The sequence below is a fragment of the Fulmarus glacialis genome, unplaced genomic scaffold (genome assembly GCF_000690835.1).
Source record: "Fulmarus glacialis isolate BGI_N327 unplaced genomic scaffold, ASM69083v1 scaffold1756, whole genome shotgun sequence".
Taxonomy (NCBI): Eukaryota; Metazoa; Chordata; class Aves; order Procellariiformes; family Procellariidae; genus Fulmarus; species Fulmarus glacialis.
The window spans coordinates 1-7,619 of NW_009217275.1; the positions used below are offsets into that span (position 1 = coordinate 1).

The 7,619-nt window shown below is 42.4% G+C and overlaps 1 long non-coding RNA gene across 1 annotated transcript; it reads left to right on the forward strand.

The window, feature by feature from the left end:
• Positions 1-2,566: 2,566 nt before the first annotated feature.
• LOC104078084 lies at positions 2,567-3,784 on the forward strand. The gene is made up of 2 exons (XR_683532.1): positions 2,567-2,618; positions 2,705-3,784. It is a non-coding gene; the product is annotated as an uncharacterized LOC104078084 (long non-coding RNA).
• Positions 3,785-7,619: the final 3,835 nt, after the last annotated feature.

Sequence of the window (7,619 nt, forward strand, 5' to 3'; positions counted from 1 at the left end):
CCCGCTCCCCTGGCTGGGCACGGTGCCCCCTCGGAGGGGAAGAGGAGAAGGGGGCGGTTGGGGTGCCCTCGAATCGGTCAGCAGCTCCCGTGTCACGGCGCTGACCCTTCACTCGTGCTAACTGTAGGGCCACGGCATCAGTTGGCGAGGCACGGCGCCGTACCTGCCGGGGCCACACGGCTGGCTGGCTGGGCTGGCTGGCTGGCCACCGTGGGAGGGGTGGGCATTGCTAGAGAAAAAAAGCACGCTCTCAGCAAATAATTGTTTGTAGCGTTTATTGCGCTGGCCACCAGTAGTTAGGAACCCCAGTAATTCTCTCCCCTGGTATATAATTGCATTTTCCTTAAGACTTCAGGACGGTGTGGTTTTTTTCCTGAGTTGTCTTTAAAGAATTAACTTTCTCAGCCATACAGATGCCCATATGTACAGACAAAGAGTACAGACTCTACAGTTACTATGGGAGCATGTGGTAGTTGCAGGCTGTGTGGGAGGCCAGAAAAATTATGTGAATAAAGATAAACTTCAGTGTGAATGGCCACAGCTTGCAAATTCACTGTGATTTGGAGATCTAACCTGGTTTGGGACTCAGTAGCTTTAATCCACAAGTTCTGGCCTGTTTTGTGGGAAAAGATGGTGGGTGTGATTAGGGGAAGTAGGGAAGATTTTGCGTACCTTAAGGTTTTGCTTTCAGTATAGGCATTGAGTGTCACTGAATTGGTGTAACCCCTGATGTACGCGGGCAGATCTACCCTCTCGGCTGCCTGAGCCGTGACAGCGAGCTCCGCTGGTACAAAGGGCTGCCTGCCTGTATCAGGGGTTGTGCTGCTTCTCTTATACTGGTGGCTGTAGTCTCTCAAATCCCCAGCACAGAAAATGCTGACTGCTAAACGCTGATTTTCATGCCAGCTGAATGATGGTAGGGAGCTTCTCTTATGTTGGCTGTATTTATTTCTAAGCAATTTTTTTAGGACCGTAGGAAGAACCTTTGCGTTCCTGAAGGGTTTTTGCTAGCTCATCAGATGCTCTGCTGCCCCGGGATTGTCAGCGCAGAGGAGTGGCTATGTTGTTGGACTCTGTTAGCCTGATCTGGAAAGGGAGGGCCCTTTTTCAGGGCATCTGCAAGTGGTTGGTGTGTCACACCAAGACCTGACTTGGGTACCTGTCGAAAGTGACTTCTTTGGGCTGACGTGCAATAAAGAAAGGGCGCAAACACCACGCAGCGGATAGCGTAACAGGTCCCAGTGCAGGCTTTGTGGCCTTGGCGCCTTCTGTGGTTGATGCTCTAGATTTATGCAGCTTGTTCTGATACCTCTGTTTAGATTTCTCCATTCTCAAGAACAACAGCTCAATTCTTGTTTTGCTGTGGATCTTATGTGAGCACCAGACAGGCAGTAGCTCATAGCTTTCATCTCATCCGAGACTGGATCTTCAGCTTGTTGTGTTAACCAGGCTTGTAACTTCTTCCACAGTAGCCGGCCTGTCAGTGCAAACCTTTGCACTGTTGTCTGCTGAGGCACCAGAGGTCTCGATCCCCTTTGATTTCGTGGAAATTTTCCAGTTAATTTTAGCAGTGGCATTGATTTTTTTTTATTTTTTCCCCTCTTACATATGGAAGAAGCAACTAGAAATTGTGTGAAGAAAAATTAAACGTGTTTATTTTAACTAAATAGTTCACGAAATACCAAAAGTTTAATGTTTGTAAAAACAGTAGTGCTTTAGCAGCACAATGAAAAGCAAAAGTAAAAGTTGTGCAATTGTTCAGTGTGGGTTCAACCGCCTTTCTATTATTAGAGCAGTTTTTAATTGGTAGCACATAGTCTCTTGTAACTGTTTAAAAGAGGACAAAAGTCCTCTTATAATGGTTTGAGCAGCTGTTAAGTGTAGATGAGGCCTAGGATAAAGCATGAGTTTATCATTGGCAAGGCAGCAGCAAGGAAATGTTGCGCTCTTGGAGGTGACCTGTGGGTTTCCCCCGCACCTCCCCAGCTCCTTGCAAGCTCTAATTATGTTGTGTAAAACTGCTTCAGAGAAATAAGATGTGACTTCACATTTGGGCAAAAGAATCAGAGAATTAAAATGGGAGAGAATAGCCTTTCATGGGCTTACGGCTTTGGCCAGAACCTAAGCTTTTCCACATTCATGCTGTCAAGAGGAAGAGGAGGTGTTTTACAAAGACCTTTTCTTCCAGATTGTTTGTTTGAACTGATTTTGTTTCCATAATTTCAAGGGATAGCATTAGGCAGCCTGACCGGATTTCATTTCCTCTTTTAGTCGAAGGCTTCTTAAATTTCAGCTTGATGCAGTGCCTGTTATCTCTGGTTCTGCAGTTCCACAGAAGGTTAACCAGTAAAAACAAAGTCAAGGAAAACAAAGTGTCGTGTTTGAAGCTAGCTGTCCTTTCTAAGGCACCGATGAAGAGCTGTAACTTTGCTTTACACAGAAAGAACAAAGTGAGAAACCCTAGTTTTAGTCTGAGTGTGATAATTGGCACGTACGTAGGATAGCTGAGATTGAGTCCTGCAAATTTATGTTTGCGTTAACTTCAGACAATTCTCAATTTTTTTTTCCAGACTCCGTGAAAACAGAAGGCCAGTTGAGATGGCAGTCAGACTAAGTGGGTGAGTTTATATATAAAACTGACTAACTTTGGATTTTAAATATTTGCAGATTTGTTAAATACAGAATTTCTTATTGGTGCCAACAGCCTGACTCCGTTGGTGTTTAAGTGGAGCTCTGGTATTCTAGTGCATTCTTTTACCTCTGCTTCTGTTGCGTTGCAAGCTGTGCTAGAGAAGACGTAGGAAATTCATTTTACCCAATCAGCAATTGTAACAATGGACTACAAACCTGCAGAGCAAGCCAGTTTGCTGGAAAACAGGAATTCCTGCAGCGCAGCACTTGTCACAGACTATCCAAAGAGGGCAAAGATTCAGGAAGGTGAATAAATTGAACATTGATTGAATGAGGTCAGGAACAGTCTCCTGGAGGAGAACCCTGCCCTAAAATACTACTTTGAAAGTATAAGCCAATTTAATGCGCAGATTAACCCTTCTCATTTGAGCAAACTTGTGTGCAATCCTGGATCTTTGCAGATCACAACCGGACACTTCAAAAGCCTATGTACTATATTTGTTTTAAAAAAAATAAATCATTACTTGTCTTGTTACAGCTGTTACTTTTACCATTTCATTGAGAATATCTGCAACATAAATGTATACTTGACTTGAAACAGTATCATACACTTGGTATAATAACTCAGGTTGTCAACAGAATTATTCTGTGAGGCTCAATATCGCCTCTCCATTCTTCTCTGAAAAATTCATTAACCATTGCTGTCATTGCCAGAAATCAGTTACAGACCAATTGTGCATTACAAAATTCTTGATCAAATATAATAATTGACCTAAATGATTATTCTGGTTTTATCCTCGTAGAATACTTAAGATCCTGAGCATCAGACTAGACCTTTGTAGTCTGGTGTTCATGAAAATCATATTCACTGGTTCACGGTTTAATCATTCTACATCTCAGTATTTTGTTCTCTTTTCCTTTTCCCTTGCATACTAGGGACTATGATCAAGGTAATACTATGATCCAGTAACGCGCATGATGGTAAGGGTATGCCTTTAGTTGTTTCAGGAAAAAGCTGCCATTTTCTGCTCTCCTTTACCTTTCTTGATAGTTTCAATAATATGCATAACATGAAGTGTTTGTAAATTGATATTAAACTGTTTGTGACTTCACCTAAATAAATTTTTATATATAAATCCTGTTCTTAATCTTAGTCTTTTTTTTCCTCCCTTGTTCTTAGATTGCCACTTTCCCTTTTGTAATCACTTTTTTCCATCACCTGACCTTTTATAAAATTTCTGTTTTTCAGTCATGAAAGCACAACTGAGTCTTAACTATCGACAGAAAACAAATGGGCCTTTGAAATTTGCTTTCAATATTTTGCATAAAGGCTTGATAATGTTGTAACTGTAGTTGTCGTAGCTTATTCATCTTTGGCAGTTGTTGAGACAACGATATGTATGGGGCCTTGATCTGTCTGAAAATGAAGTAGCCGCTGTACTGAAATACCAGTATTTTAATGGCCTCCAGACTGGGACTCTGATCCAGTGAATGCTAAGATACCTGCATTCGACACAGCAAGAATATAGAGCACTTTTACAGGTGGAATTAAAAGTTACAAAAGTACTTTTCATTTTTGAGAAGGGGCTTAAGGTCAGTAATCAGATCACTCGTGCCATTTTTCCATTGTCCTGTTTTCTTAAGTAATCAGAACTCGGTTACTCGCTGGTCCCTGCTGTGTCTCTTCACCATCGTTGCTACACATGAACCACTGCAGGCATCTCCTCCTGAGGAAGTGCTGCAACAGTGGCAGGATTTGGGGGGAGGTGTGGGAAGGAGGGGATGTGGAGCAAGGAAGTACGTGTAGACGTTCGTCTCCTCAGTCCCACTGATGAATGGCACAAGCGCGGGTCTTAACCTACTGACTCAGAGCAGCGAAGCAGCAACAGTTTTGTTTTTCTTGTCCTCTTTGGGAGCAGCATACCCAGCTGGAGTCTGAAACACTTCCTAATGTTCTTCGCCGAGTCCTTCTGCCAAGAATTTGTTGGGTTTGTTTGTTACTCTCTCCAGTCTTCATACAGTCTGGTGCCCTTCCTGGCACTCTGTCACCTCCCAGTTTCCTGGTTGCTACTGGTGTTGGGTTGGACCACCCTGTCTTCTGTGTCTGCTGTAGACAATTGCCAGGGCTCTGCCTTGCTCTCCAGTGTGAGTGGCTGCTTTAAAATTGCTGCCTGCTTTCATAAAGAAACTTGCCTTTCAAATTATTAGCAGTGGTGTTTTAACAAATGTGGGACTTACTGCCACCACCCTTTCCCCCCCACTCCCTCCCCTCAGTTCTTCATAAACTTGGCCTTCATCACTGTCTTTGAGCCACCCAGTAATTTCACTGTGGTACTTGTGCACCCTTGCTTTGGGGTGTATTGTTGCATGTGTGCTTTCCCCCTCGTTGCTGTGCTGTAAGCTGCTGCATGGAATTTCCTTGTCCATTAGTTTCTCATTAAAAGTGTTGGACTTCGGTGGGTTTCTTCAAACTCCAACAGTTAGTTACTGCATGGGTTTGCGTATGTCATTGACACCGGGTGAATCTTACCTTTAAAGCTCCTGATGTTGTCTTGTCCTTGAGTCAGTGTGCTGGCTGTGTTGAAAGGGTGGTGCAGAATTGCATATCCTCTGTTCATCTCTGACTTACGAGTAGATTTCTTTCGGTGATTACAAGCTAAACTTGCTGTCATTTACATGGTATGGCAGGCAGCATGGAGATGCTGAAGATGCCTGCTGTCTGAAAGCAGACATTGAGGATAACCTGTTAATTAAGTGATGCATGAAGATAGAGCACGTGGTTGGTGAAAGGCTTAGCGTGGAAATGAACCATTTCCATGACTCTCTTATTCGTTCAGTAACTGTGATCTGCAGCAGAAATCAGTAATACATAGGAATTTTTTTTTATACTATTTCTGTAAGTCCTATTACTTAGCATGGGGGGGATGTCCTCTTTTTAGTGTTGCTGCAATTTCTTACGCATCTCTCAAAAAATCTTGAGCATTTGTACAAAGTTGCAGCAAAGCTTTTCACCAAGACTGATGAATTGCCAGTTGGGAAACGTGTGGGAACTGATTTGTTTGGGAGGTCCGGCATCTTATGAAAAAATAGTTTTCTGACAGTTGACTAGAATTACGTAGCACATACTTTTGGGGGGTAATTTCAGACAAGTTTATTGTTAGTGATTTCTAGCAAGACAGGACTTTTTTTTCACAGATGTGCTTTTTCATGTGCTGGATTGATATGCACTGTTATTACACAGAGCAAATGAAAACCAGTGCAATGTGACTCTTAACAGCACAAAACATGTTGCAACTTGGAAAGGGATAAAGCTAAATTACATATGTCTTTAAGCAAGCTGACACGGCTTGGGAGTTTAGAGTCGACCTTCAGCAAAGGCAGAGTCAAATAAATGGGATTTCCAGCTTCTACCTGTGTGCAGCAGTTAGGTTTGAGATATCTGGAACATATGAAAAATGAGACGTGTTACTACTCTTCTGGCCTTACTAGTATAATGATGTGTCTTTAGAGGTTAGATGACAGCAGACCATTTTGCATGTGGGGTAGCCTGTCGCATCTGCAGTTGAGCGAAGTTATTACTTCTGAGCTCTGATGAGATCCTGTCAGTTATTCAATGTGACTTCCAATTTAAGCTTAAACCGTTGCTTTCCCATGTTCCCTTTTCTCCCATCATCTCACTAACTATTGTTTTCTTCTTTATAAAATCTGGTGAACACAGCAAGCGTGTCCTGAGGGCCAGCCATGGGACCAGGCAGTGTCTGACCGGACTGTGAGCATGTATGGAGGTTTTCACCCCCGTGTAGGTAGTTCTGCCAAGTTGGTATGGTCTAGCATGAAGAAATTTAGTATGTGTCTAAGCGTGGCTGGATGGAGTGCCCGCGGGAGACTCCCCAGCTGCCTGCAAGGCTCGTGTGTTTTTGAGAAGTCAGTGGCATTGGCAACAGGTCTTTCTGTCCACTCCCGTCCTAAAATCAAAACCAAAAGCCTGGAGACTGTTGTAACCATTGAGGGGAGGGATGTGAGTCAGTGCTGACCGCCTAGATGTTTGTGGAAATGTTGCCTAGTGAAGTTATCAAACTTTGTTTTAGGTCATATGCTTAACAGAGGCTGCAACAATTGATAATGTCTATGGGAGTGCTTTTGGCAGTTCTTTCTACAAAGAGATTATGTCCCTGAAAACTTGGCTGGAGAAATTATAAAGCTAAATCTTACTTCTCCCCTCTTGTTTTGGCACTCAGGTTCGACTGTTACCCTGTCATGAAGTTCAGTGTGCATTAGTCTAGCCCAATACAGCACATAAATTTTTATCCATATAATCTTCTGGGTCCAGTACTCTTTTTTTTTTTTTTTATTTGCATGTTTGTTTTTTTTTTTCCCCTGGGAATTCTTGTCAAAACCAGTTGGCATCTTTGCAGTTTGGCAGTTTACTGGGCAATCGGCTAAATGGGAGCCGAGATTTAACAAGCAGGAACATGTTTACAATATCTTACATATTTGTAAAAGTGAAATATTTCAAGAAGTACTCTCACCTTTTTTGGTGGTTGTTGCTCTTTCTTTACTTTAAAGAACATTTTCTTCTTCCCAGTGCCTTAGTGCAGTGTTGCTCTGTTAGTATTTCCAGGGCAGCAGGGGAATGTTTACATCCAAACAAAATCTGTTTTCTTTGAATTTTTTAATTGCAAACATTTGTGTCCATAAAAGCCTTTCCACAAAACTCAGTCACTGTTTAGCTTAATTTTTTTGGTTCTGTACAAAGTCTAAAACTCAGATCACATTCAGTTTTCAGTTTTTTTATTTTCTGAACCATGTAATATGAGCATTGTATCTGCACATACATCAGCGGGTGTAGAAAATCATAGAATCATTTAGGTTGAAAAAGACCCTTAAGATCATCACTTCTAACTGTTAATCTAGCACTGCCAAGTCCACCACTAAACCATGTCCCTAAGCGCCACATCTACACGTCTTTTAAATACCTCCAGGGATGG